The 25,379-nt window shown below is 43.2% G+C and overlaps 1 protein-coding gene across 1 annotated transcript in view; it reads right to left on the bottom strand.

Annotated features, from left to right (window-relative positions):
• Window positions 1–25,379, bottom strand: part of LOC126104577 (anosmin-1) — a 279,020-nt gene that overhangs the window by 71,393 nt on the left and 182,248 nt on the right. The window lies entirely within an intron of this gene.

Here is a 25,379-nt window from a genome sequence, read left to right as displayed (position 1 = left end):
ACACAAAATAGTGAAAAGAAAGAAATTAGCGCTCACTATATTTTCGCTCTTCAAACAATGTAGATGTTGCATCGTGCGTGACGTTTTGATTTATTACTTCTTTAATACGACACATTGTTCAGGAGATATGACGTCATAAACATTGGGCTGCGTGAAAACAAACTGCAGGGCGCAGTTCGCTAGAGATACATGTGATACATGTGTACAAACACTTATGAAATGTATTGAATGAATGTGAAATACATGTGGTATGTGCGTTTCCGGATAAAACCACGGTTAAAAAACTAATCCTAAGTCCCTAGATCTATTTGACAAAACCTAGTACTCATGTTACTTTCAATCTGGAATGAAATAGTGTGGGAGAAAGAACCTGCAACCTCATATTGGGGTGGGTGTGATAACGTATAAATGGAAGGGGGCAGGAAGGGGTGGACAGACAGAGAGGGTGAAGATGGATATGGATGCAGATATGTGGGCGAAGGAGATGAACAGAGAGTGGGGGAGCGGGAAATGAACAGGGAAAGGGAAGAAGAGGAGATGGACGTAGAGAGAGACAGAGGGAAGACGGGATGGACAGAAGAAGGGAAAACGTGGAGATAGGCAGTGAGAGACAGTTGGAAGGAAATGGACAGAGAAAGGGAAGAGGAGACAGACATTTGGTGGGTTCAGGGGAGACAGAGGGGGCGAGGAGGAAACAGGGGGCTGGAGGAATTGGACATAGAGGGAGGATGAGGAGATGAACGATGAAGCAGCAGGAGACGAACGGAGAGTGGGGGTTGGAGAAAGTGGATAGAGAGATTGATCCCCTTTGTAGTTCCATATAGAGAGGAAGGGGAAGGAGATGGACAGAGGAAGGTAGAAGAGATGGACGCAGAGAAGGTGAAGGAGATGAACTAATAGAACTGGAAAAAAATACATACCCAGACAACGCCAGGTACTCGGCTAGTTAAATAATAAATCAGAACAGTAATCTGTATATCTGTAGTTATTATTATTTAATTAATACTCTAAGTTTTGATAGTTGATTAAGAAATGCGCTAATTGCAGCTTTTTAATCACAATGATATGCAAATAAATCACAAAGGAAGTGACCCAGCAAGAAAACCAGGGAAAAACTTGTCGCATTCTAATCGTCGTTGATGTCCAACTTTTGTTTTAACATGAAGTAAAAGTAAATTCATACACCATGGCTGACTGGAAATTCCACAAAGCGGATGTTCAGCCGCCTTTTCTTTCATTTGGACAGCATTTTGGCGCGTTGCGCGCCCTTAACCTACCCCAGTCATCCTACAGGGCACAAGGGACCCATTGTTAAACGTCGAATCAGAATCATGTGTCGTCCTAGAATATCTTCACATCACTGGGAGGTGAAGGCTAGCGTAAAGGCAAATTAGAAGTTCCGGTGTCTCCAGGTATGCACTTTACTACTAGACCACAAAGCACTTCTTATTTAATCAATTGTTCGCGCTGGGTGGATAAGAGACAATCTCCAAAGCAAGACCCGTCTGCAAATCTCGATGAAATTGATCTCGTTTTTATTTAATCAGCTGTTCGCGAGTGGCAGATGATAGACAATCTCCAAAGCAAGATCCATCTGCGAATCACGATGAAAGTTACACATTGAAAAATGTCACAGGGATGTACCTGGGCGATGGTGTACGTAGATCACGTGATGTTGCCTAGCCGTTGTTTCAATTTAGCGACCAATTTTAGAATCACATAATGAAACACGCACTAGTAACCATCATAAGCAGCTTCCAGCATGTACTACCTTGTAGACATGAGGTTATGTTTTGTGAAGTGCTTGTAAATATTACGAATTCCACATCTTTAATTGCTGCATAATACACACTCTAAGACAAAAATAACGATTCACCATGAAAGAATAACTCGCATGGAACGGAAGTCGGTAGATGTGATGTACAACCAAACGCGCTATGTTATGAAATTATATGGCACCAGAGACAATCGGTCCTGGTAGTCGCACCGTATGGCGGATGACAGTCAAGTTGGTATCCCACCGCTGCCCCGGGAGTCTCCAGACACGCCCTCGCTGGTCATCAGCACTCAGTTCGAAGCGGTACTCATCACTGAAGACAATTCTACTCCAGTCTATGAGATCCCAGGCAGATGACGTGTCTGGAGGCAGCGGTGGAATACCAAGCTGACTGTCACCCACCATAGAGCCGGACAACAAAGTGTTGGTCGTAGGCGCCATTTCATTTCATAGCAGGATATTTTTGGTTGTCATCCGCCGCACCCTTACAGCTTACAGCACTGCGGTAGGTCGACGATATTCTACGTCCCGTTTTGTTGCCCCTCGTAGCAAGCCATCCTGGGATTACGTTTCAGCAACATAGTGCCCACCCCCACGCGACGTTAGGTTCCACTGATTGTCTTCGTGCTTGCCAAATTCTACCTTTGCCAGGAAGGTTACCGGATCTCTCTCCAGTTGAGAACGTTTGGAGCATTGTGGGCAGGGTCCTCCAATCACCTCGGCATTTTGACAGATTGACACGGTATTCCTCGTGAGGACGTCCAACAAAAAAACGTGGTTCAAATGGCTCTGAGCACAATGGGACATCTGAGGTCATCAGTCCCCTAGAACTTAGAACTACTTAAACCTAACTTACCTAAGGACATCACACACACACATCCATACCCGAGGCAGGATTCGAACCTGTGACCCTAGCGGTCGCGCGGTTCCAAACTGGAGCGCCTAGAACCGCTCGGCCACACCGGCCGGCGACGTCCAACAACTCTATTAATCAATACCGAACCGAATAATTGCTTACATAAGGGCCACGGGTGGACCATCGCGTTGTTGACTTGTCCAATTTGTGAAGCTCTTTCTCTTGAATAAACCATCAATTTTTTCAGAAACTGTAATTATTCGTTTGTCTGCACATGTGCATATATATGTACACCATACCTGCCGATTTCCGTGCCATTCAGATAATTCCTTACCACTGCGTCGTACTGTTATTTTTTGTTTTAGGTTGTTTTAAAACTATTCTGAGGGTATTGTTAATTCTGAAGTTACAGGGATTTATGGCGAAAAAATTCTGTATATTTCTAAAACTAGTAAAATATTCTGTGGACGGTTAAGCCAAATTTCGTCAGGCTTCTACCATCCTTCATCTTGAAGTATTTCTTCTTAATTTGATTTCTCTGACTGAATATTATTGGTATGTGGTAGAGTAATAATGCAAACATAAACACAGTATTAACAAGATTCTCTCGACTGCAACACTTTTAAATTTGAACACAATATTTGTTTCTAGGTACATGACCATGTTGTACGTAGAGTAGCTTTTCACATTTGGAAAAGAGTTACTCTTCAGGAGTAATTTTTATAATGTCAGAAAAAAGACTGCAACAAACATAAAGCAAATGCTTTCATTTCAAAATGGAATAAGAAAATTCATTAAACTTTTGTTATAACAGGGCTCGCTAGAGGCTAAGTCTGAAAAGTGTTCCAAAGCTCGATACTCTCCCCTCTAATTTCATAGTAATATGTAGTTCGTGTTTTCCAACGGCGGATAAACGCCTATACAAGAACCGTGGCCATTTAGGGCACGGCCAGTCTCTCTAATGCGCTCGTAGAGGCAAGACATGAGGGATACAGTGGCTCTTAAAGTGTTTAAAATATTTCGTGCAATAAGCCTAGGGAGTCTTTAAATTTTTTTGCGCGCTCGCGGACTTCTAAAAGTTTTATATAGTACGTTTTGGTGGTTCTAACTCTGAAATGCAGCATGATTTGCAAGACTTATTAAATGCTTGCATAATTTCGCAGATACCAGAACTTTAAACTGTTTTCTTGAATTGTCGCCCTTGTAACTCAATTACTGCACTGTGGAAAAAAGAAACAGTACATCAGCGTGTCGTAGTTCTCATTGGATTTAAGAACGAATGAAATAAACGTTTTATATATTAAGCTGTGGCCACACTGTGTTAAGGATGTTTATTTACCGCCACCCGTATCGTGCCTGCAATTCAATCAGTTTACAGGGAATAGCAGAACAATAATCGTGCGATGCCATGGATTATGTGGACGTCCCCTATCCGGTTACACAAGTCTGTTAAGCCGTTACATCCAACGTCTGTAATATCTATTTACCGCATTTTACGTTCGCAGCGCACTTAAATACGAAGGCATTTTGAAAAGTAATGTCTCAGAATTTTTTATGTGAAAACTCTGAGAACTTTTTAAATAAAACGCACTTAATTAACATTCTAAATCTTTACTGTTCTCGTCTACATATTTATTTCTCGATATAGTGACCCTGGCGACGACCCATTTCTACTAAAGAGGGGCCAGTTTGTTGATACCGCTACTGTAGATTGACTTTGTTGACGGGGCCGCAACCTGCTCTGCTTGGCCGATTCGTCGCTATCAAAGAGAAGTTCTCGAAATTGTTCTTTAAGTTTTGGAAACAATAATCAGATGAAGCCAAGTCGAGACTGATGATCGATGACAGTGAACTCAACTTGACGGATTGTTGCACACGTTGCAGCACTCGTGTGCAGTCTGGCATTGGTATGCTGAAGGAGAGAGTGTTCCATTTTTGGACGAACTCTTTGAATTCATGGTTTCAGTTTTCTGAAGTCTCGCAGTACCTTGCAGAGTTTATGGTGGTGCCGTTAGACATGAATTTCAAATGTACCATAACTTGAACACCACTGAACACTGTGACCATGACTTTACCTGCTGATGGCATCGTCTTGAACTTTTTTGCCGTTGGCGATCCTTTGTGGTGGAACTCCTCTGATGCTCTCTTTTTTTCTCGGTCCAAACGGTGAACCCAGCTTTCATCACTTGTTACACTGCTAATGTTGAAACAATCATCTCCGTATATAGCTCTCTTTTTTCTATGGATTTCAAATGGAGGCAGCTTTTCTGTCGTTAAAAATTCGATTACAGCACGCTGTTTCTCACGCTCCGACGTTACGTACTGCCGTGTTACATGCCACTACCCTGATCCCTCTAGCAGCAGAGGGTTGCGACTTGCGTCAGCGAAGCGGGAAAGTCGATCGAGTGATACGCTTGAAATCTAATACCTCAACCGATACCCAGAACAGACTAAAAAATTCGGAGGGATTACTTCTTAGCATGCCCTCGTAGTATCTAATTTACCGACTTCTACGTCGTGTCATGGCATTGTCTTGAAAGACAGTATGACGAGTGAGTAACACTTTTGTAGTTGAAACTACCTGGCAGATAAACCTTTGTGCCCAAACGGGAACGATCCCCGGACTTTCGCCTTTGCGCGGGCAAGTGCGCTACCTACTGAGCTACCGAGCACGATTAACGAGCGGCCCTCACAGCTTTACTTCCGTCAGTAAGTCATCTCCTGCTTTCTACAGTTCATAGAAGCTCTCCTGCGTAACTTGCAGGACTAGCAGTCATGGAAGAAAGGATGCTGCGGAGACACGTCTTAGCCATAGCGCGTATGCTTGTTTCCAGAATGAATTTTCACTCAGCAGCGGAGTTTGTGCTGATATGAAACTTTCTGACAGGTTAATACTGTATGCTGGATCTGGACTAGAAACCGGGACCTTTGCCTTTCGTAGATAAGTGCTCTGGAGGTGAGTTACTGGTGGAAGTAAATCTGGGCTGAGAACAATAACGATCAAAATGAAGAAAATTAAAAAGAAAGTTGGTAGAGCACTAGGCTGCGAAAGGCAGTGGTCTTGGGTTCAAGCCCCGGACCGGCACACAGTTTTAATCTATCTGTAAGTTTCATATCAGCGCGTACCACCCTGCAGATTGAAAACTAATTTGGAAATTTAATAGTTTGCCTATCAACGTATGGATCATCATCAAGTTTTGAAATCATATAGAAGAACTGTTATCATTTTTTACATTAGTTATCAAACAGTTTATTTTGTTCTTCTTCAGAAGTGATCCAATGAACAGGAACCATGTGGCTTCTAATACAAAAGCATTTTCTTTTGCGTTGTAGTGACACTTAGTTTCTTCTCAAATTACAACATAGCGGCCACCAGGTACGGGGATCTCTGGCCAGAAAACTCACACTGCTGGCGTTCGACACCCAATTTGATTGATATATCTAATTTAAACCGTCGCTGACATACCTTCAGTATAACGCTGTGTACTTTTTTATTACAGTTATTTGTCCTGTTTTGACACATTTATTTGTTAGTAAAATCAATGTTGTATAATTGTTGGTACTACGAATACAAACAGAACTAGGTCAAAGGAGGTAAGATCACTTTTCATTCATAACAACCACAAGCTTCTAATTATTATTATCATACTGGTAAGAGATGCTTTATGCACTGAAAATAATCGGAAGAGTATAATCAAGAGATAGTGTGATAATGATTTGACTTTATGGCCGTATATTTATGAGACCACATACATTCATTGCTCTGGAACTGTGCTTCTAGTCAATCCATTGAATGTATAAACATTTAGATCAGTTCCAACCTGTAGCCTATAGTTACACATGACAGTTTGAATCATAATTTGCGGATTATGCTAGACGTTGCGTAATTTTTACTAAATATTGTAACCGTCTCGATATTTTCGATTCTTCCGCCGAGGCTGCGGTACGGAAGCAAGAGCCCAAGCACCTTGCCGCCAGTCCTGACCTTGATGTGTGAACAGTCATGGTGCGGTGCTTACCAGACGACCAATGAGCTCTCCCCAAAATTAGACTGGGCGAGTTTTAGCTACAGTGGGTATGGAACGCTACTCGCGCTCTTTGTTACTCGTCTCGGCACACAACGGACCGATCTTGGGGAGATTGAAATTTGCTGTCATGCCTCCCCCCATATGTAGAGCCTCTGTACCCCTTTTTCCAATAAGCCACTTCGGTATCATTTATGTCCTCTTTATATGACCCTTAAATTCACTGTCTATCCTGTCGCCCCCTCTCCTAACTTGGCCGCTCTGTACAATACAGATCTCCACATCTTTGTGCTAATTTTAAAGTACTTAGACTAGGAAACTGAGGACTTATGACGTGAAGAATGAGTATATGAAATTAATATTTTATTTTTCTGTGGATGTATGAAGAAGACTAAACATGCTATGCCAGAAAGTAAAACGCACAAGTAGCCTCCTTACAAATATTTAAAGTGTGATAAATAGCTAATCTGCTGCATGTTGTTGCTCCAAATTCGATGCTTTCTGGGACATTTTCATTTTGGCGTACTAGGAATCCGTTTCACAATACCACCACAGCGTAATTTATTAAAACAGAAACTCCATCATGCAGTCGAATGCACTACAAAATTTCTAAAACTAGCGATATTTATCCCTTATTTTCCTACAACAAAAACATTATGACGCTTGAACACTTGCATTTATCTCTACAAAACATAAACCTCAGTCCAGCTATAAAATTCACACTATTAAGATGCCTATGATACGTGTATACAAAACCGACAGCACCATTTAACTGGGTCTCTCTCTACTAGCAACCTAACGACGTTAAAAATAAGCACAGCGCTTACGGGCAACCGTAATCAGGGGCCTTTACAAGCCACAGTATGTTGGCGACACAAACTCCTGAATGCTGGCTGCATAGAGTGTAAATATATCTCGTGTGAGCATTCAGACGCGCAGAAGTGATTATGTGTTATCCACACACATTGCCACTGTGGCCACGTGGTCTCGGAACGGAGTAGTTTTGTCCGTAACGCGTCCTACAAACTTTGAATATCATTATATCGCTTGAACAATCAGAGTCCCTTCGTAGGTGCTGTGCATTTGATGGGGGAGTTTTGAGTTTTGTAGACACCATAACAATTTGCATTTAATATGTGGATTACACTGGGATTTTAGCTTTGATGAGCAAATTGAACGGGCATCACTTCACGGTGACGTCATATCAGGGTGTATTCACACTGCCCATGACGTTACGTCACATCTATTCGCTTGGCCCAGTACTGAATGACGAAAGTGAGCTAACGGGTCACCATTCATGACACAAAACGTCAGACTATAATAGTGAAATTGAGAAACTAATAACGACAAAGTTTTTTAATGACCAAAGCAAAGTTCGTAACGTGTGTTGTTGATAAGTTTTGTTTGGAAATATGCTGAGAAGTGAAACAACATTTCATAACATCGACATTTACTTGCTAGCAATAATATTTACATACAAATACCTCAAACAATAGGTACAAAGGAATAAAAGGAGCCTGCTGAACTTGTCCATTATGTTTATTTCCTTACATAACTAATAACGCCATAAACAACCGCATTGTTCTCCTTCATTAAAGCTAACCTTTTCACTTAAAATGTTATGTAATGGAAAATGCTTCGTCAGTTTATGTTCTTATTTACATAAATGAAGGCGTCTACTCTGTTCTGTTTATTGTAAAACCTAAATAATTTTTCGCTTTAAGATATGAGACTCGCTTGTGTATCAACACTCAATGAAAAAAGTATGCAAGTCGTTACAGAACATTTGCGATTTGTCACGAAAACAAAGCATAATAATAAAATAAAGATTATGAAAACAGCAAAGTATGAAATCCACTACTATAATACGAGTGAGTGTGGCGAAAATAAGTTAACTTAACGACACCGTCAAAACTTTCTTCCCGAGAAACCTTAACGTGCCGTTCCACGACGAGACGTGCCGTCCATTGACGACCTGTGTGAATGCCGCCTATTCATTGTGGAATGTCTTGACGTAACATGACGCGTCTTCCGGAGATCACATGACAGTTACAGATTAGTGTTGACAACATGCACAGAACGCAATGCTGACTCCAGAGATATTTCTACTCTATGACTCCACAGATGTTTCCAATCTATGATTTAAAGAATATATGACGTACATTGATCTGTTTCGCGTCGTCGCATTTTTAAAGTCGCTATTGATTTGCCGTCTCTGAAAACTATCACTAACGAAGGATCTGTATTAGTTTTGAAGATATGTATTGTAATTGTATTATCTACAGCATGAAGAGGTAAGCTGTTATAAATTATTCATAAAATGCTTTGGCAGTGCTGATAAGTATTTGGTTGCTTAATGATGTGCTCCGATGTGAAGCTACATATTGTTGCCGGCGCTTCAGTCCGGAACCGCGATGCTGCTACGGTCGCAGGTTCGAATCCTGCCTCGGGCATGGATGTGTGTGATGTCCTTAGGTTAGTTATGTTTAAGTAGTTCTAAGTATAGGGGACTGATACCTCAGATATTAAGTCCCATAGTGCTTACAGCCATTTGAACCATTTAATATTGTTATTTAAACGTTCCATATTTCTTGTAAACCTTTACAATCGCAGACAAATGTAGTGTACTTGTTTGACACGGGCTTGTGTATTGGAGAATGCGAAGAAATATAATTTAACAATGCATCAGGCCACTTAAAAACACTGAAGCGGTTTTAGCAATTTACTTCAAACCAAAGATAAAAGAACAATCGTACGCTGGACCTCTGCAAAGCGAAACACGAGGCAACGCATATCATCGTAAACAACACTTCTACAACCATCAAATGCGCTATGCTTTAACATCGTAATAGTGTTTTCTTGCATTGCATAGTCCATAACCCAGTTCTTGACATAGTGGAGCCCCGTAGTTTCTTTTTTTTAATTTTTTTATTTTTTTTTTTACTTGGACGTCAGACATTGAATATTTATTTAATGAACATTGTGGATGAAGCCCGACCAACAGGCATTGCATTGATCAAAAATGATAGTGCATTGAGAATGGCTAGTTTATTGCTGAAATCTATATCTGCCAATAAAAAAGTTAAAAAGGATTAAAGCAACTACCCCTATGTTTCAAGCAGGATACCCTGTTTCACTCGATGCTGAGATGCTCTTTCAATATATCTGGAGAGCCTCTGCAATGCTGTTCGAGTTTACGGGGAATGAAAAGTGGGCTGAGGCCTGAATGGCAATTTGCATCGAGGCGGGATGCGTGCTAGGGTAGTCCGTGCGGTTGTGCAAAGCCACTGGGCCACGTTGGCATAGCGGTTAGCGCATCTTCCTTGTGAGCAGGACATCTAAGTTCGTATCCTGGTATTGGTACAAATTTTCATTTATCGCATGTAGACGTCACAGACGTCTGAGGACTGAAAAGGTCCCTGGAGTCTTATATGGCTCTGAGTACTATGGGACTTAACTTCTGAGGTCATCAGTCCCCTAGAACTTAGGACTACTTAAACCAAACTAACCTAAGGACATCACACTCATCCATGCCCGAGGCAGGATTCGAACCTGCGACCGTAGCGGTCGCGCGGTTACAGACTTTATCGCCTAGAACCGATCGGCCGTCCCGGCTGGAGTCTTATAGTTTCATTTTCTACGTATTGCCTGTTAGTTTATTGCTGTTTCTATTACTATTTTACTGTGGTCTACTTGGTCTGGACAGTGTTGTCCTTTCGGCTACTACTTTTAAAGCATTTTTATGCCAATTGTACGCATTACTACTTGTCGTAAGCTTTATATTTATTCCCCTGATACTGGTATGAAGGCAGCTTGGTAGCTTGCGCTCAGGTACGCCAAATACAGCTTATAATTTTCATAATAGGCGAAATTGGCTAAGAGCTGAAAATAAACAGTAATTGCAGCGGAAGGCAGAAAATGTGTAAGCAGCATTTCGTGAGATGGTCAACGTATATACATAAGGATCTGCAGGTTGAAGTGTATGACAGTTCTGTGCCACTGTGTCTCGTTGGTCGACCAAATCTGTGCATTCTCCGTATATATACAGTTTCTTCTGTTAGTTCTGTTTAGTATGGATCCTACACACTTAAGTAAGATTAATTTATAAACAGTCTCCTTTGTAAGCTGACGGTATTTTTTCTAATATCTTGCCAATAAAGCGATGCCTGCTACCTGCCTTACCTACTACAAAACCCATGTGACCGCTTCACTTCATATCCCTACAAATTGTTACACGCAGGTATTTGTACTCGTCTTACATGAGAAAGTCCATTTGTGTCTCACTGATGTTGTAGTCATAGGATACTATGTTTTTTCGTATCTTGAAGTACACAATCCTCCATTAGTGAACGTTTACAGCAAGTTGGCAGTCTTTGCGACTTTGAAACCTTATCAAGGTTTGATTGAACTTTTTTGCAGCTTTTTACAGATAGAGTCTCATCACAGATAACTGAGTTAGCTGCAAAATGTCCCAGGTTACTAATCATACTGTCTGTCAGCTCTTTAACACACATCATGAATATCAAGGATCTCAAAACTCTTCTCTGGTGCGCGCCTAAATTTACTTTTACATCTGTCGATGGCTCTCCATGCTGTGACCTCCGTAACAAGAAATCCTCGTGTGTATTCTAAAATTTTTTCGGCGAATTGAATGTCCGAATAAATCACGGGATTGCAGCCGATCCTCGTCATTAGTTTCCACGATATTTCCAAAGAGCACCAGAAGATGACTGACAGGTGTCCAGTTGAAATATCATGGAGAGCAGTTGACGAAGAGCGGCTGCAAGCCCGAAATTTCTTCGACCAAGAAATCCTCTCAGTTCGGAAAAATTGGTTTAACACAACGTATGAGCGTCATAAGAGTTGGTGCGGTGCTGATAAAAGTGCTTTTCGGAAGCCAGGAAATACTGTATCTAACTCACTGCTTTGATCATGAAGTCACTTGAGAGAAGAATCGACATTGTATTTCGCATTATCGATGCTTGAAGTACGTCATTATACTGAAGATCCCGCATTATGATTGAGATCAGAATATATTTAAGAAATTAAATAACTCTTTCATAAGATGTACATACCTGATCAAAAGTATCCAGCCACCTTTTAGCGGACATTAATAAGATTAATAAGAGTGTATCCACCCTTTGCGTTTATGACAGCTTTAACTCTGCTGGGGACACTTCCAAAGATGTGTCTGAATGTCTGCGGAGGAATGGTTAGCCCATTCTTCCTCAAGAGTCGAAACCAGATAAGGTGGTGATGTTGGACGCTGATCTCTGGGGCGAAGTCGGCGTTCCAACTCATCCCAAAGATGTTGTATTTGGCTCCTGTCGGGACCCTGGGTACGCCAGTTTATTTCGGGAATGTTCTTGTCCACAAACCGTTGCCTCACAGATTCCGTTTTTTGACAAAGTGCACTGTCGTGCTGGTACAAACAATGCACTGTCACGCTGGTACAAAAAATCATCACCTACGAATTCTTCCTCTGCTGTATGTAGTACACAATGTTGTAAAATGTATTCAAATGCTTCCGCATTTAGAAAAGAGTGTACCGCACCATAACCACGGAAACCATCCCTACGCCGCAACAGCACCTATTCCATTCTTCACTGTTGGTACTCCACGTTATGGCCGCCAGACCCAAACCATTCCATCGCAGTGAGCCGTGGTATAGCGTGATACATCACTCGAAATCACTCGTTTTCAGTCATCGACTGTCCAGTAGCATCGCTTAAGTATCGTGCGGCGCCGATTACGGAAATGTATGTATGAACTTCGGCGACCGTCGACGGTCGCTGTCCGACAAGTACATGAGGTCAGCCTGGTATTCGTTGAACTGTGGTTGTCTCTTTGCGTTTCCACCTCATAGACACATCACCAGTAGTGGACTTGGACAGTTTTAAAACATTTGAAAGGGTCCTGATAGATTTGTTAGTCAGGTGACATCCAATGATTAGTCTACGTACAAAGTAACGAAGACCTCCTGATCAACACAATACTCCATGTCATCTTATGTACTGGGGGTTCACCTCACCTGACACCTACTGTAAATTTCGCATTACAGAGGAGTGTGCGGATGCTTTCGATCAGATAATGTATTTGTAGTTCTGTCAGCTCTGACCCGCCAGGATAGCCGATAGGGCTAACGCGCTGTTTCCTGGACTCGGGTAGGCGCGCCGGCCCCGAATCGAATCTGCCTGGTGGATTAACGCCGACGGTCGGTGTGCTGGCCAGCCTGGATGTGGTTTTTAGGCGGTTTTCCACATCCTACTATGAGAATACCGGGCTGTTCCCCACGTCCCGCCTCAGTTACACGACTCGCAGACATTTGAAACACATTCACACTATTTCACGATTTACACTAGACGCAGACAGCTCGGGTCCACTAATTCCGTCCCGGGGGGTACGGGGTGGCGGCAGGAAGGGCATCTGGCCACCCCTTACAATTAACCATGTCAAATCCGTCCTTAACCCTGCCGACCCCGCGCACAATGCGGGATAACGGCTGTAGCAAAAAAAAAAAAAAAAAAAAAAGTTCTGTTAGCTATGTCCAGTACGGATTTGTGGAAGTGTGACTCACTCGAACTTTTAGTTTGACGGATGTTTCTCCTGCTGGCGCCGTACTGGTAGCCAGTCTGCAAGAGCGACGGCCCTCTGACCTGCTGAGAGCGGAAGCAGACGCTCCTGGCAGGCGTCAACGGCCTAGCGTGGCATTCAGCGCGCGACCCTCAAGGACGCCACACTGGGCGTCATCGTGCGGCCACTCACTCATGCCGCGTCACTGCCTGGGGGAAACCTAGACATTTCGGACTCGACCTTGAGGGCACCTCAGACTGGCTCCCACACGTACTGGAGCGGTACTGTTAGTGCGCTCCATTCAAACCTTTACTTGACTGCCACTGAATTGGCTGCCGAGGTACTTTATAGCATAATAAAATATTTCTCAGTTTAATACTCATGAACTATATATAGCCTTTGAGTATGAGAATGAACCCATATGTGTTTTATTTTAATGTGTCAGGCTTCCCATTTCCTCTCTATACTCTCCCTTGAATATGTGATTGTATAAAGTTTGAATGTGATAGAATACAAAAAGGTGAGGGACTAACCAAAGATAGTTGAAGGGTAGTGAGCTTGTCAAAGTATAACCTGTCGGGAAAGCTAAGCAAAGAGATTTACTGAGGGCTTCGTAAAAGATCGACAGATTCGAGAGTGAACGTTGTCAAATGGTTACAGCCAATAGGAGACGTTCTACGCCAAGTAGTTTGAATAAGGAAACGTCTCCGAAGTCCGTCTTGTTTTCAGCATTGCTAGTCGGACTGACCTGAGGAACGGACACTTTTGTGGAGTTCTTAATGGTACGGTGAAAAAAGGCATAAAAATGAGTTATATTGTAAGTAGGCTGTTTAGGTTTTTATATTGGTAACGCTAAGTAGCGCTCTGTGTGAAAATCACTGACTGTGCTGTGTGCAGTCTGTGGCTGGTTAGCATTGTTGGAATATTCGCTATTGTAGTGTTGGGCAGCTCGATGTGAGCAGCGCGTAGCGTTGCGCAGTTGGAGGTGAGCCGCCAGCAGTGGTAGATGTGGGGAGAGAGATGGCAGAATTTTAAGACCAGACGATCTGGACGTTGTCCGCCAGAAAAAGTAAATTTTTAATACTGGATATCGTGAACATATATATATTATGACTTTTGAACATTATTAAGGTAAATACATTGTTTGTTCTCTATAAAAAAAAATATATATGGTTCAAATGACTCTGAGCACCATGGACTTAACTTCTCAGGTCATCAGTCCCCTAGAACCTAGAACTACATAAACCTAACTAACCTAAGGACATCACACACATCCATGCCCGAGGCAGGATTCGAACCTGCGACCGCAGCGGTCTCGCGGCTCCAGACTGTAGCGCCTAGAACGGCTCGGCCACCCCGGCAGGCTGTTCTCTATAAAAATCTTTCATTTGCTAATTATGCCTATCAGTAGTTAGTGCCTTCAGTAGTTAGAATCTTTTATTTAGCTAGCAGTAGTGGCGCTCGCTGTATTGCAGTAGTTCGAGTAACGAAGATTTTTGTGAGGTAAGTGATTCATGAAAGGTATAGGTTATTGATAGTCTGGGCCATCCTTTTTTAGCAATTTTTGAAAGTCAGATTGCGTTGCGCTAAAAATATTGTGTGTCAGTTTAGTGTTGATCAGTATAAGTAAAGAGAGCAATGTCTGAGTACGTTCAGTTTTGGTCAGCTGTTTGGAAATCAAATAACGTAGAGGTTTATCAGCACAAAAAAAAAAAAAGGTTCAAATGGCTCTGAGCACTATGGGACTCAACTGCTGTGGTCATAAGTCCCCTAGAACTTAGAACTACTTAAACCTAACTAACCTAAGGACATCACACACATCCATGCCCGAGGCAGGATTCGAACCTGCGACCGTAGCGGTCGTGCGGTTCCAGACTGTAGCGCCTTTAACCGCTCGGCCACTCCGGCCGGCTTTTATCAGCACAGTAAATCATAAATTTTTCTAAGGGGACGTTTCAATATCATCGTTTATAATGTTCGCAACGTGTCCTTCAGCATCATTGTAGTCAGGGAAGCGTTGGAAGACGGTTTAGTTGCCATAATTTTGAATGATGTAGAGTAATACGCAAACTTTTGGTTGTGACTGAGTGTTGGCCATCAGCTCTGCACTATATTTTGCGAATAATTGCGGGTTAAATTTGTTCATTTGAGAAAACGTCCGAGGCTGTTGCATTTTAACTATATTTTTTTTGGATAACGCTGAATTTTATGCAAATTTCTTTGTAAAGTGTCCATGACCAACGGAGTCCGTTGCAAACTGTGCTGTACAGGTATGAGCAGCCCTTAGAGGCTCGCCTTCACACATTCCTTTTAAATATTTTGTGAGTAAATCCATTCTGGCTTGTTATTTATTTTATACGTGACATGTCATTACTTTCTCTGTCTTGTATCGTTAGTCAGTTCTTAGACTTTTTTATATAAAAAACTTTTTTCTTCGCACAAATTTGTAATTATATTATAGATCACTTTAAATGTCTAAATTCTGATGAAGACACTCTTAGAAGTGTTGAAACCTGGTAAAAAAGACTATAAAATTGTTACCGAGGGGTCATTTGTTTCGATTTTAATAATTTGGTAGTTTTCGGTGAGTTGTATTTGTAAACGCTAATGGACTCCAAGTGTTCCGGCCATCGTGTGTTGCTTCCCCCATGCTTGTTCAAGCTGCTTGTTTCAATCCCTTAGTATGAAATAATTCCCATTGTAAGCCCAATTTATAACTGTATTACATATTTTAAACTCAAGAGCTAGATTTTATTTGTTGAGCCATTCCATCCCAACTACCTTCAGGATCAGGTACGGTGGCCCATTCTGATAGTGCAAAACATAATTTCGGTATTCGTCAATATGCAGTTGCGTAAAACCCCTCAGGAATCGCTGTTTTCCTTCGTTTTCCGACGGTGTAAGCGGGCGCAATTAGTCAGAATACTAACGACTCGCAACAAACACCTCGCTCCCTACTTTAGTTTTTACTTGTTTATGTCTGAATGTTTCGTTGCATGTCGAAAACTAAGTGTTGAGAGTTAAGTCTTAAATCTCTCCGTGTGAACTTTGATTCTCTTATTTTACTACAATTATTATTTCTCCCTACGTGCGGCTACCCCGCGTGGTCTAGGGCGCCTCGTCACGGATCGTGCGCCTCCCCTCGTTGGAGGTTCGAGTCCTCCCTCGGGCATGGGTGTGCGTGTTGTCCTTAGTGTAAGATACTTTAAGTAGTGTGTAAGCTCAGGGACCGATGACCTCAGTAGTTTGGTCCCATAGAACTTACAACAAATTTCAAAATTTCTCCCTGCGTAGGTGGGTGCCAACAAAATTTTTTCGCATTCGGAGTAGAAAGTTTGTTACTGAAATTTCGTGAAAAGATGCTGCCGGAACGAAAAACGCTTTTGCTTTAATGATTGCTACACTGAAACGCTTATCATATGCCTGACACCGTCTCCACTGTTTCGCTATAACACAAAGAGAAATGGTCTTATTTGATCTTTTCGAGGTCCTCCATGAACCCTATGTGATTCGGATTCTATATTGTGCTGCAGTATTCTAAAAGAGGATAAGTATGGGTAGTGGAGGCAGTCTCTTTTGTAGAACTGTTGTATTTCCTAAGTTTCCTGCTAATAAAACGCAGACTCTTGGTTCGCTTTCCACACAAAATAACCTATGTGATCGTTCCAATTCGTATTGTCATCCCTATGTTTTTAGTTGAAATGAAAGCCTTTAGATTTGTGTGATGTATCGTGTAACACTCATTTAGCGGATTCCTTTTAATGCGCGTGTGGATGTCTTCACACTTTTCATTGCATAGACTCAATTGCCACTTTTGGCACCGTAGAGATATCAAAGTCATTTTGCAGTTGGTTTTGATTATCTGATGACTTTACCAAACGGTAAATGACAGCACATCTGCAAGCACTCTTAGAGGGGTTCTCAGATTTTCTCCTAACCGTTTATATAAAGTAAGAACAGCAGAGGGCCTATTATACTTCCTTGGGGAACGCCAGATTTTACTTCTGTTTTACTAGATGACCTTCCGTTAAATACTACGAACTGTGACCTTTCGGACAGGAACTCACAAATCCAGTAGCATAACTGAGGTGATACTCCGTAGACAAGGAATTTGATTAGAAATCGCTTGTGAGAAGTGGTGTCAAAAGCCTTCTGGAAATCTCTAAATATGAAACCAATTTGAGATCTTTGGCGATAGCACTCATTATTTCGTGAGAATTAGGAGCTAGTTTTGTTTCACAAGAACGTTATTTTCTCAAAGTGTGCTATTTACAATAGATCGTTTACTTCGAGGTATTCGATGGTGGAACACTATATGCTCCAAAATCCTACTGCAAATGAACGTCAGCGATATGACTCTGTAATTAAGCGAATTATTGCTATTTCCTTTCTTGAGTATTGGTGAGACCTGTGCAAGTTTCCAGTCATTAGGTACGGATCTTTCGTCGAGAGAAAATATCATCCACGTATCCAGAATGAGTTTTAACTCTGTAAGGGAGACTGAGCTGATTTGAAACTTACTGAAAAACCAAACTTGTGCACCGAACCGGGACTATAACCAGATAGTACTGTCTTGCCCTTTCGCGAAAGGCAAAGGTCTCGTGTTCGAGTCCCGTTTCGGTAAAAAGTTTGTCTGAAAATCTGTCAAGACAGGATCATTTTTCTATCTTGTTCAGTCGTTTGAATGAAATGTAAATTTTCAAAGAAGTGCTGTAAGTGATTTTATGAGGTTTGTGAGAAAACTGGTCAGATTGATTTTTACCTAGCAAAGTTTTTACAGTTTTCAAAAAACAGCATTGTTCCCCTCAAAGTAGTTATCTTTAGCAGCTGTACACCGGTGGAGTCATTTTTCTCAGTCTTGGTAGCAGCGCTGAAAGTCTTCAACTGGTAGGGCCTTTAACATGTAGGTCACATTCTGTTGAATGTTCTCCAAAGTCTCAAGATGACGTCCTTTTAAGACATTTTTCAATTTCGGGAAAATAAAAAAGTCAGAAGGGCCGAAATCAGATGATAGGGGGTTGTGGAGCAACAGGAATGCCATTTCAGGTCAAAAATTCCGTGGTGGAAGAGACCGTGTGAGTTATCTGCAACGTCCGGTCTCACACGATTCACCCTTTTTCATGAGCCTTTCAGGGGCACCTTTCTAAAACACTAGGCTGACAGTTTGTCCTGGAGGAACAATCTCATAAGAGTACGCACATGTTATGCGTTTTCGTCGGTTTTTGAAGTTGAAGACATTCTCGAGTGAGGTTCATCTTCAACGTGTTCTTGGCCTTCCAAAACTGATTTGTGCCAGCGAAAAGCTCGTGTTCTTCGTAAGTAATGTTCCCCGTAGACCATTTCAAGGGCTGCACTCGTGGATTCTCCAAGTTTAACACAAAAATTGATGGCATAACGTTGCTCTAAATTCCGCTGTTCCATTTTCGTTACACACAACGAAAACACAGCTTCAACGACGGCGCTCTCAAAAATCACGTGATGGTTGTACGGTGCTGAAACTCGGAATGAGTATCAGAAAGAGATGAACACACCAGTCTATACAAGTAGAACAACACTGCGTAGCCAGATTGCTCGCACTATTGTCAGTCTCATTACTTTTCTCACACACCACGTATGTTGACTCGCCTCACAACACGACACAAAAATATTCGAAAATGTCAGAAATTAAGGAAACGGCACGGATATTGTGGCGAGAAGCTGCTGACAGAGCGGCGGATGTTGGGCAGGAGACGCGGCGCTGCGCGCGGCCGCGGCTGCGCGGCCCGGCCGGCACCTCGGGATCGTTCCGGGTGAGCGAACAGTTCGCGGAAGCACTCAACCACTTGAGCCGGCACGAGCCGCCAACGCAGCAGCCCGGCCGCCGCACATTCTCCATTGCAGCAATCAGCGCTGCAACTTAGTATAACAAATGAGGCCGCCTGCGAGGCGTCTGTCACCAGCCAGCACTGTACAGTGCCTCACGCTGGCTGCCTCCAGCTATCTGCTCCCGGGAAAGTGCTCCTTCTACACTTCTCCGCCTGTTGGTAGAATACAGTGATTTTTTACGTCAAAGATTCTTCTATTTTTACGACTGTTTTTTAGGCCGAACCACATTCCCTTAAAGAATTCTGTTCTAATCGGTGCAATAGCGACACAAGTAGGTACTTGGTAATATTACCGTAACGCGGTACGTTATTAATGGCTAGCGTTGCCTGGTGAAACGTTGTTGTGATGCCTCGTGTAAGGAGACGAAATGCGTACCATCACGTTTCCGACTTTGATAAAGTTCGGGTTGCAGCCTGTCGCGATTGCGGTATATCGTATCACGACATTGCTGCTCGCGTTGGTCGAGATCCAATGACTGTTAGCAGAATATGGAATCGGTAGGTTCAGGAGGGTAATGCGGAACGCCGTGCTGGATCCCAACGGCCTCGTATCACTAGCAGTCGAGATGACAGGCATCTTAACCGCATGGCTGTAACAAATCGTGCAGCCACGTCTCGATCTCTGAGTCAACAGATGGGGACGTTTGTAAGATAACAACCATGTGCACGAACAGTTCGACGACGTTTGCAGCAGCATGGACTATCAGCTCGGAGACCATGGCTGCGGTTACCCTTGACGCTGAATCACAGACAGGAGGGCCTGCGATGGTGTACTCAAAGACGAACCTGGGTGCACGAATGGCAAAACGTCATTTTTTCGGATGAATCCAGGTTCTGTTTACAGCATGATGATGGTCACATCCGTGTTTGGCGACATCGCGGTGAACGCTCACTGGCAGCGTTTATTCGTCATCGCCATACTGGCGCAACACCCGGCGTGATGATATGGGGTGCCATTAGTTACACGTCTCGGTCACCTCTTGTTCGCATTGACGGCACTTTGAACAGTGGACGTTACATTTCAGATGTGCTACGACCCGTGGCTCTTCCCTTCATTCGATCCCTGCGAAACCCTACATTTCAGCACGATAATGCACGACCGCATGTTACAGGTTCTGTACGGGCATTTCTGGATACAGAAAATGTTCGACTGCTGCCCTGGCCAGCCCATTCTCCAGATCTCGCACCAACTGGAAACGTCCGGTCAATGGTGGCCGAGCAGCTGGCTCGTCACAATACGTCAGTCACCACTCTTGATGAACTGTGGTATCGTGTTGAAGCTGCACGGGCAGCTGTACCTGTACACGCCATCGAAGCTCTGTTTGACTCAATGTCCAGGCGTATCAAGGCCGCTATTACGGCCAGAGGTGGTTGTTCTGGGTACTGATTTCTCAGGATCTATGCACCAAAATTGCGTGGAAATGTAATCACATGTCAGTTCTAGTATAATATATTTGTCCAAGAATACCCGTTTACCATCTGCATTTCTTCTTGGTGTAGCCAGTAGTGTAGTTCTAAGTTCTAGGGAACTGATGACCTCAGATGTTAAGTCCCATAGTGCTCAGAGTCATTTGAACATTTTTACCGTCGGATAGAGGCTGCGCCACTACCGTCCTCTCCATACCGATTTACTTAAGCATGATGATGAAGTTACTGGACTAAATAAAGATCCCGCAGCCAAATACAACGTAGAATTTTATGGCTACTCACTACCAGTGCGATCTCAGATGTTGTCGCCAAGAGACTACGTACACCTGTCCCTCCTAGGCTCTACTGATCGTCTAAGTTTCATTAGAATAGCTGACCCTTCGCCCAGTTGGGAGCGATATTGGTGTGACAACATGCAGCTTGGCAGCGCAGCTGATCAATTAAGTTGGAAAATGTGAGCACAATATACATAACTTGGAAGACTTCATTCAGCGGATCGAGAACTTACGACTTACAGCGTCTGATATACTCGTGAGTCGCTTTTTGCTCCAATGACACTGCATCGATCACTATTCTTCAAATTTATATCCGACTGGTCCCGGTCAGATCACCTCAGACAAACCATCTCCAACGGCTCAGCAATAGCCCAGCCTAACATTTTTGAGCTGGATTCATTCCATTACTGTTTTTCTTTTGAATCATACGTTTGTGTTCACTAGGAAACAACATCCACAATCTTATATAATAACGAGACCACAGTTGCGTCCCATAGCCACCCTTCTTCTTTTCAGATAAAAAAATTGAACTGGCATTCAGTATTGGCCAATTACGGCAGGCTCCAGGAAAAAAGGTACTGCTGAACAAGTGGGAAACCGTAGGATTGTCTGATGAAGAAATATCGCGCTCGTTCCTCTTAATGTGTGAGCTTGAGGTTTGGCATAGTGTTCCACAGGAGAGGTCAGTTGCAAGCAAGTCGCATGGGCAACCGTCAGGGAATTACCCTGGCCTCACACGAAAAAGTGTATTATAAATCCTGGAAATGAGAGGACGCTGCAGCCCTCGAAATTACTTCACGTAGCGTTCTTCAAACTCGAAGCTTCTACGGACAGCAGCAAAAAAATGAAACGCATGTACAGGTTCTCTGACTTACTAATAATGGGAGAAAGACTTATCACTCAATATGAGTTGAGGAATGGCAGCCCATTCGACCGCAAAAGCCGAAACTAGAGGAGGTAGTGATGTTGGACACTGAGATCTGTAACGAAGTCAACGTTTTAACTGATCCCAAACGTGTTCCATTGGGTTCAGGTCAGACTCTGAGAAGGCTAGTCTCTTTCAGGAACGTTATTGTTTATAAACCATTGCCTCACAGATATTGCCTTGTAACATGGTGTAGAATCATACTGATGCAAACACTCATCGTCTCTACTTTACGCAGTACGATAGTGTTAAATGTCTCCATAACCACATGCGCAATAAAGGGACCACAGCCTAACCCCATATTGTAACGTCTCATCCTCCGTACTTCACTGTTGGCACCACGTATGATGTCAGGTAGCGTTCCGCAGGCATTCGTCATATTCAAATTCATGTTGCTACAGTGTATAGAGTGCTTCATCACTCCCAATCAATAGTTTCCAGTCATCCACTCTCCAATGTTGTCGCTCCTTACACTACCCCGAACCTCATTAGCACTGACTGGAGAAACGTGTGGGTTTCGAGGAGCTACAGAACCATTGCGCCCTATTCGTTTTTAACTCCCGATGCAGACCATTGTGCTAGCTGGACTGTTGGTAGCACTTTGGAATGCCAGAGAGATTCCGTCCGCCGATTTTATGCGATTTTTTACAACTTATACCGGCAATGATCGACGGTCTCTGTCTGTATATAAGGCTTACCAGGTCTTCGTTTAGCTATGGTTGTTCATTCGCGTTTCCACTCTACTATCACACCACCAACAGTAGATGCGAGCTGCTTGAGAAGAGTTCAAATGTTCTTCACGGATCTAGTATGCAGGTGCCATTCGACTACTGGCCTATGTTCGAAGTCACTGTGCTCTACCGATCGATCCAGTCTGCTGTTACTGCTACACAATACTCGGCGCGTCCTTTTATACTGGCCAGGCTGCTTCTCATGAAATTGGTGGTCAGTTCTCCATCACGAAGGGACGTCCGGATACTTTCGATCCGATAGTGTACGTGATGATGTTCTGGTAAGCACGTTCTTCAGATCTCTCACCCTAGCCATTGGCTTCCAAGAGACTGTCACGTCATCATGGCCCGGTCATTCTGGCTGATGTACTCTGGCACAGAACTGAAGCAACTTGGAAAGACATACCTGTATTTGTCACCCAAGTGCAGTTCTGCTCGATGCTGATCCTGGTTAGATTTATTGTTACTAAATTTCACACGCTGTGCATCCCCAAATCACCAACAAATTTAATTATGTTTTCTTCCTGATCCATTGTATAAATACAATAAGTAAATTATTGTTATTTTCTCATCCTCTCTGTGTTACAGTTATATTGGTCAGCAACGTATTAATTACAGTTCCTTATTCTACGGAACTGCCAACGGCCTTGCCGCTGTGGTAACACAGGTTCCCGGCAGATCACCGAAGTTGAGCGCTGTCGGGCTGGGCTCGAACTTGGATGGGTGATCATCCGGTCTGCCGAGCGGTCTTGGCAAGCGGGGTGCACTCAGACCTTCTGAGGCACACTGAGGAGCTACTTGTTTGGGAAGTAGCGGCTACGGTCTCGTAAACTGACACATGGACGGGAGAGCTGTGTGCTGTCCACATGCCCCTCCATATCCGCATGCAGTGACGCCTGTGGGCTGAGGATGACACGGCAGCCGGTCGGTACCGTTGGATCTTCCAAGGCTTGTTCGGATGAAGTTTTATTCTACGGAACTACAATGTACGATTTTGCATTGACACGAAATGTTTTACAATTATTTTACACAGTGACTATGCATTTGTAATAAGTTTGGCTAGTATCAGTGTAGGTCCAGGGATTTGGAAAGATTCTGCAGGAATCAGTAAAAGTTTCAGAATATGGGATGAATATTTCATGAGAACATTAGGTATTTATAGTGAATAATTGACAAACTGAGAAACATACATTTAAAAGTTTCGTACGGAACTTCATGCCTTCATTGTTATATAATGTTCATTGACAATACCTGTATTTGTGTGTCATCTCCATTTCAACTCTTATCAAGTAACATCCGCCTTTCCGTGAGCACATCTTTATCACCGCTTCATGTCGCTAATAATAAGAGTCCGCCTGTTGTTAAAACTGATTTGTTAAGGAGTTTCGGGCACGCCTCTATCATCATGCCTCTCTGTGCTGCCACGTGAATGTAAGCCGCGACCATAGTCGCCGTGACGACGGAAATGCTTCAGAGGTCGTCGCACTGCCTGTATAGCTACGCGAAAAATCAATATTTGTGACGAGGCTGTAAGATCCTCCACAGCTTACCGGGACTGAGCATGGCCTCTCGGGTGCTAGTCAGATGGGGCTGTTTAAACCCTGCATGGATTTCAGTTCGGCACTCGAGAACTCATCGATTCGACATTCTCGTGGCATCCATGAGGTCCCGAGAAATGTGAGCAGCAGTGTCAAGGATGATGAACTGTCCTCGTATGGCAGCCAAGCTTGGTAGACACGTTAATGTGTTAATTCAGAACCGATTTACTCTGGAAAAAATAGTACCAATTTTGGCCACCAGGTGCAAATCTGGCGATGTGAATGCAAGAAAGACAAATAAAAATACTCCCACATGTAATGGATTAGGAACAGGACATGGGCAGAAAAGATCAGACAAGCGAGAAAGGCATAATGCTGATTTTATTATTACCTATTATGAATTGACAAATGGCAACGTGCATGTCATATCGTCATTCAAACAGTGTACAGGCATCGGATGGCCAAAATTGGATCTAATTTTTTTCCCAGCGTAAATCGGTTCCGCATTAATGCATTAGCGTAGCTACACGTTTCGCTGCCATACGATAATTAGAGCCTACTAGAGCCCTGTGAGTAGTTGCACTTTAATGATAAGCACCCCTGTGGCTGTACTAAAATGCTTATCATTTGCACTTAATAAACATCGTGCCAGTTTGACATTTGTTGCGTGCCGCATACATAGTGTTACAATTTTCGTGATCAGCGGTGTATATGGTAGAAATTCAAAATACTAAGCATTACCAGACTGTGAGCTAAGGCATCGCAAACATCGGAAGTTTATTGTGTTGCAGGTGGGATTCTGGATCTTGCCTTAATTATCTTAATAGGAAATCGTGTTAACAATAAAAGATTTCCAGAATGAGATTTTCACTCTGCAGCGGAGTGTGCGCTGATATGAAACTTCCTGGCAGATTAAAACTGTGTGCCCGACCGAGACTCGAACTCGGGACCTTTGCCTTTCGCGGGCAAGTGCTCTACCATCTGAGCTACCGAAGCACGACTCACGCCCGGTACACAGTTTTAATCTGCCAGGAAGTTTCATATCAGCGCACACTCCGCTGCAGAGTGAAAATCTCATTCTGGAAACATCCCCCAGGCTGTGGCTAAGCCATGTCTCTGCAATATCCTTTCTTTCAGGAGTGCTAGTTCTGCAAGGTTCGCAGGAGAGCTTCTGTAAAGTTTGGAAGGTAGGAGACGAGGTACTGGCAGAAGTAAAGCTGTGAGTACCGGGCGTGAGTCGTGCTTCGGTAGCTCAGATGGTAGAGCACTTGCCCGCGAAAGGCAAAGGTCCCGAGTTCGAGTCTCGGTCGGGCACACAGTTTTAATCTGCCAGGAAGTTTCAATAAAAGATTTGTTTTCCTCTCCTTACTGCATCGAGGCGCATCAT

The sequence above is a fragment of the Schistocerca cancellata genome, chromosome 1 (assembly GCF_023864275.1).
Source record: "Schistocerca cancellata isolate TAMUIC-IGC-003103 chromosome 1, iqSchCanc2.1, whole genome shotgun sequence".
Lineage (NCBI taxonomy): Eukaryota > Metazoa > Arthropoda > Insecta > Orthoptera > Acrididae > Schistocerca > Schistocerca cancellata.
The sequence above is the reverse complement of the archived record's forward strand: the minus strand, read 5'-3'. Positions and strand labels throughout refer to the sequence as shown.